The sequence below is a fragment of the Corapipo altera genome, unplaced genomic scaffold (assembly GCF_003945725.1).
Source record: "Corapipo altera isolate COAL_440 unplaced genomic scaffold, ASM394572v1 190, whole genome shotgun sequence".
NCBI lineage: Eukaryota > Metazoa > Chordata > Aves > Passeriformes > Pipridae > Corapipo > Corapipo altera.
Window position 1 is genome coordinate 818,853 of NW_020885006.1, and position 6,302 is coordinate 825,154.

The following is a 6,302-nucleotide window of genomic DNA, read 5'->3' on the forward strand; positions in this document are numbered from 1 at the left end:
GCCCCAGGGATGGTGTGTGACCTGCAGACCTGCCCCAGGGATGGTGTCTGACCTGCAGACCTACCCCAGGGATGGTGTCTGAGCTATAGACCTGCCCCAGGGATGGGGTGTGACCTGCAGACCTGCCCCAGGGCTGCAGGCACATGAGGCAAAGCCAGATGAAATGCTGGTGAGATGCTGGTCCTGTGGCAGGGCTCAGGGAGGAGCAGGTGACCCACTGAGAGCTGTGACTCCAGAGTGGATCCTGTTCAGAGAAAACATTGCCATCCATGGCTCGTGTACAAATGGGCTTCAGAAAAAAAGAACAGCCATGGCCTGCAGGGTTTTTTTCATGTTCCCTGCTACCGTTTGCTCCCAAGAGTAATTGTATCAGGGTGGGGTCTCCCAGTCAAAACACTTTGTGCTCTGAGAGAGGAGAATCATATCCTTTCTGAACAGAGCTCTCAGCCTGGCCAAACCTCCAGGATCTGGGGCTCCATACACCTACTTTGGGGTCCTACCCAGACTCGGTGCAGATTATTTATTTAGTTACACAGGTAAGTACCTATTTATTTATTTAATTAATCATCTCCACTGTCTCCTTGCCAGCTCAAGCCCAGGCAATGCCTCCCCACATTCCCATGTGCCCAGGTCACTCTTGGGGGTGTTTTTGGTGCACTCGGAGGCAGGGAAGTGGGGTGACAACTGTGGGCCCCAAGCAGGTGTGTCCCAGAATCCACCAGGACTCCAGAATGGTCTTTTCCTTTTAACTAAGAAAACCATTAAGGCTGTTTGCCTTGAGCTCTGGTTAATGGACTGCACGGATTATTTATTTATTTTTAAATGAACACACTTTATTTCCCCAAAGTGCCGCTGTTGACTTTCTCTAAGTGCTGCCATCTGGCTCCCTCGGCTCAAAGGCACAGAGAGGTGGGGTGGTAATAAATAAGCAAACAAAAAACCAAACAAATACAAATTCCTGATCCCCTGCGATTGGAGCATCACCCAAACGTTTGTGGGGCTGCGTTAGATTCAATAATCTTGCTGGTGCTTTGGAAAGAAAGCAGCACGATTGCACTGATAGCCCACAGCACTGATTGAGAATTACCAAACCAGTCTCCTCAGCTGAGAGTCTCTCCCCGCCTTTCTTTCTGTGCTGCTGGAGACTCCCCTCTGCCCAGGAGCACCATTACCAGGCTGAGAATGTTCATCCTGGCTTTATTTCCCTTTGCAGACAGCTCAGGGCTCAGAACCATAGCCTGGCTTTGCTTTCCCTTTTCTTCCTCCCATTCCCCCTTCCAAGAGACCATTTCCCAGCCCCTCACACCAAGGGACACATCACTGTCCAGAACAAGGTGAGGCCGTTTGCAGCGGCACAGGGAGATGCTCCTGCTCCGGGCTGAGCAGTGGCACGGGCAGAGCCATGAGGAGCCCGGGGGAGCAGGGATGGCGCTGTGCCCAGCCTGGCCCGCTGCTCAGGTCCTCTTTTCCCACCTCACATCCCCCATCAACCTCTATCGAAACACAAACACGGCTGTGCCAGCAGCAGGACGCTCCCCTTCCCAGCTCCCAGCGCAGAGGGCAGGGACAGCCCCGACGGCGAGGCTGGGAATGGGGCAGGAGCGTTTGTCCCACACAAACACACGCCTCAGTCACGTGTGCCAAGATTACACTGAGAAATTATTCCATTTTAGAATGAAAGCTCACTGCCTTTTCCACCCCAGGGCGGGAGCCAGAACGCGTGGAAAATGTAGGTTACAGGCAAGGATAATTGTTCTAAATTGCCAGGATAGGCACAGATCCTTCAGGTAATTGTGGGCCCAGGGAAGCTGGCAATCCATCACACTCTTTCCAGCTGCAGAAGTTCTGCCCGTTTTCACTCCCCGCACCGGTGACAGGTAATTTGTGTGAGGTACCTGGGAAACCAATTAGGAGCGCACGGGGCAGGGCTCGCACGGCGAGTGACAGCGGCTGACAGGCGCTTTCTTTGGAAGCGATCCCCCCAAATCAGCACCAGCACAAGGACACGGGGACAGGAGCGCCGTCGGCTCCCTGTGTGGAAGCTGCGGCAGCCGGGCTGTCCCTGATGCAGCGCTCGGTGCGGGGACAGGGCGATGTCACACAGCCCCCATCGCTGCCGCTCGCTGCGCTGCACCACCGCCCCTCACCAGCCCGAATTCCGGCCAGCAGTGCACAGGGAAGGGGGCACTGCCCTTGCTCTGCCACACCTTGTCCTTCCCTCCTGCCCAGGGCCTGGTTCTCCTGGATGAGTTGCAGTGGATACTGGAGCTGGCTCCTGCCCTGCCTGGGTGCTGTCCCACAGAGCACATCATTCTCACAGGCATCAGCCTGAGCTGTTCTCTGGGTCAGGAGGAATTCCTTCAGGAGATGCCATGCTCCCAGCACCACACCCCCCACCTCCCCCCCCTCCGAAGACTTACAAGTTAATTTGTTGCCTGCTGAGAGCATTGGCATCTTTAATCAGGCACAAATCTTTCTGGAGGAAAAGACATTTCACGGTTGAGGACATTTCACCACAAGATCTAAACAAGGAAATCACTTAATTGATGATACAAGCTGTATATCTAGCAAAGAATTGTGTCTCAGGAGGTACCAACACTTTTGGTGTCTGAACTAGTCACCTAATGACTTGCTGTTGGATTGGAAGGAAGTTGTGTCAAACCTCCATGGAAGCAGCAGAGCCTCTGGCCAGGACTCTGCACAGCCTTGGAAGACGCTGCTGGGAGCCCAAAGCTTCATAAGCTGTTCCCATAAATCCAGCCCCTCAATTCTGGCACTGCAAATAAAATAACAATAGCAAAAGTAAAATAAAAATTGCCCAGTTACTTTGCTTTCCTGTAGGGAAGGTAAACAAAGCTTTACAGTTTGTCAGAGGCATCATAAAACCCTCTTCAACACATCTGGGAGTGCCACTTCCTAAATCATCAGCTGAGATTGCTCTTCCAGCCTTCACTCAGGCACAGGGAGCTGCTCTGGGCTGTGGGCAGAGCTGTGTGTTCAGCAGAGAGGGATCCTGTGCTCCAGGATTTCCAGCTGCAGGGATCGGGGCAGGCGCTCCCGTGTGCCCGTTTGGGGTGGGAGTGCAGAGCCTCTTCCTCTGTAAATAAGGGGAAACCATCCTGCTCCTGCTCCACTGCGTTTGAGAGGGTGTTGATTGGTAACCCTTTGAAATGTAATGTTGCTGGTGTTTCCTGGTGATGAACTAAAGCCAAGGGAGCTGGGTTAGCATCACCTGCCATAGCAGCCCTGACACGGAGGTGCCACCTGCAAACCCCCTCCCCAGCTGCCCGAGCCTGCACACTGTCCTTAAAAGAGACTCCAAGTATTCCTGTGAGGGCTTTCTGCTTTTTTCCCCCACTTATACTAGTAGATATGAACTCCCCACCCACGTGCTGCTCTTACACAGATCCTTAGACATTCCCGTGGGGACCAGCGGGCTCAGCTCCCGGCATCCTCCAGCTTCATCTTCGGTTATGGCTCCAGCAGTGCTGAGTTTACACCCTTGGAACAGTTTTCCCTCTCTGTTCCCTGCCAGGGAGGGAGGCCATGGGTGGCAGAGCAGAGGCAATGTGTCCCTCAGGGTGGGCTGGGAGGAAGATGGGAGCCTGGGGACAAGCCTGAGCCAAGGGCACTGCCACAGGGCTGCTTCTCACGGGTGGCTGATGTGGAGCAGATCTGTTGGCAGGCAAAGAGGAATATCACTGCCTCAGGTCGTCTCTTAACTACTTTCAATTTTTTGTCTACTCCTGGTGTCAGGCAATATCTGGAGGCTATGACAGCAAATCAAAGAGCGGAGTCACCCTGCTCATCCTCCCCACCCCTGGGTACAGCCAGACCAGAGCTGAAGGAGCTCCTTCTCCAGAGGTGCCTGCATTGCTCCCCAGGATCCCTTTCTCCATCATTTTTGATGATGATCAGTCAACCACACCATGGCCACTTTGGAGGCTCCTGTGCCCACCCCATGGGGCCAGGTGGGGGGCACTGGGGCTCTTCTGAGCCCCCAAGAGTCCTGTACAGGGGATCCCTGGCCCTGAGGAAGCTGTTGGACCAACATCAACCCTGCTGGGGCAGAGGAGGGAAAAACTGTGTCTTCAGTCTTCCAGGACAATTTACAGTGATGTTCTGACTTGCTGCACAGTAGCATTGGGTTTTTTTCCTCACCTTTTATTAAATGTAATAGTTGAAATAATTCACCAGTAGCCTATTATTCTTATATACAAAAATCTACAAATAAAAAGTAAATGTGCAATTTTGGTATTATTATTTCCATCTGAAAGTATCTGTCACACTCTTTTTGTAGATTATTCCACATTTTCTCCTCCTCTTAATAGCTATGTCATGCAATAAGCCATGCAGGATTGTTTGCTCACTTATACCTTTTATCATCACTTTTTAAATCAGTGTTTCTTAGAAATGCTTTTTCATGCTTTATAACCTTATCTCTGCAGCTTTATCGTAAAAAAAGTACAAGCCAGAGGTAAACTGTACCAGGATCTTCACCTTTACAAGGAGATTAAAGCCCTGCAGCTATTTTTTAACCTGTTAGTTTATACTGTGCTCCTTTCCCCTGTAAACACTCACTCAGGCACCTCAGTAATGGGCCGTACACAGCTGCCCATCTCTGGAGAGACAGCAGAAGGATTGCCCTGAGCTCCACGAGGCCTTGCAGGAGGAGATGGGATTTTAAGCCCCAGTGACTGCAGGCATTTTTATCCACATTCCAGAGGGAGAGATCCAGTGCTCTGCCACCACCACTGACATTCAGAGTGACGCCGAGGACACAGCGCAGTTACACACCCAAGTGCACTTCATCAGCCAGTTTCCACAGTCAAATATTCCGTCAGCTCACCTAAACTTATTAAAAGCCACTTCCCCATCAAAGCAAGAGGAGGAGGAAGAATCACTGAACAAAGGGCAATGTGACACATTTCCCACAGTCTGTGGCTCAGGTGTCCCCACAAAGCCCATGGCTCAGGTGTCCCCACAGCACAGGCACCCGTGAGGAGCTGCGGGGCCACGTGGGCACTGGCACAGCCACGGCGTGGGGGGATGCCTCCCCGAGCTGGCAGCACCCACAGGGGTGCTCGTGGCACATGTCAGACCCCCAGGACAGGGGTGGCCCAGCACAGGTAACACAGGTGGGGAGGAGGCCCCAGGGACCCCTCAGGAATGGCTCAGCTGTTCCTGCCACAGGACAAACAGCAGCAGGCACTGGCACAGGGATGTGGTGCAGAGTGGGGATGGTCCCTTGTCACCTGTCAAACCCCCTGTGGGGGAAGCTCCCATAGCCCAGGACGTGGCTCAGCAGCCAGGACAACCCTGCCTGGGAGGCCGTCGGGTGTTCCCTGCTCCAAGGGCAGGTACAGGCAAACTCCTGAACCTCCTGTCACCTCCTCCTGCATTTCTGCTCTAAGCGTAGGGAGTGCCCCCAGCTGCCTCTCTGGAGCACACACAGGTGACACACCGATGGCACTGTCCCTCACAGTGCTGCTCCCTGAAAGGTGACATCTCCATTCCTACCTCACAGGGCTCTGAGCTGCCCACAGAGGGGCTCAGGGGCTTCTGGGAATGCTGACGTGGAATTTCTTTTGCCACAAAAATTTTCTGAGCTGTCTTTCAGTTTCTCAAATTCAATAGGAAATGCTAAAATGTTTGATATTAATTTAGGGAGATGAAATGGGAAAGGAGTGGTGGAGGTTCCGTTCCCACGGGATCTCCCTGCAGCTCTCCCTGCAGAGCCGTGAGCACGGCCACTGGCCCGGGGGAAGCCCCAGAGTGGAGAAGCCAATCTCCTGCTGCCCCATGCCCAGCTCTGCAGAGACACACCCCAAACTCCACCACCATGACCAGCACTAATCATCTGCTTCCAAAGACAACCATCGCTGCTCTGTGCATTTTCCCCAGGGCACTGGATTTCCATACCAGGGTGCTGCTGCCCTGGAGCCCCCCAGCTGTGGAACTCGGCATCCTGGCTGCACAGCCGATGGATTTTTCCAATCATTGTGGGCCCATGTGATCACTGGGAGCCCCCAGGCTGCAGGGTCAGTGTGACAGGACAGTGAGACCTTCCCATGTGTCTGTGTCCATGTGGGCAGCTACTGGGAAAAAAGCAGCTTCGGAGATTTCATCCATGTGTTCGTCCTAGGGAGCTGCCTTGCAGGATCTGCCTGAGGGCAGAGACCAGGGAGGGATCTGTTTGACAACTTGGGAAATTATGGAATCCGAGAGCAGTTTGGTGTTGGAAGAGACCTGAAAGGTCATTCCATTCCACCCCTGCCATGGGCAGGGACACCTTCCACCAT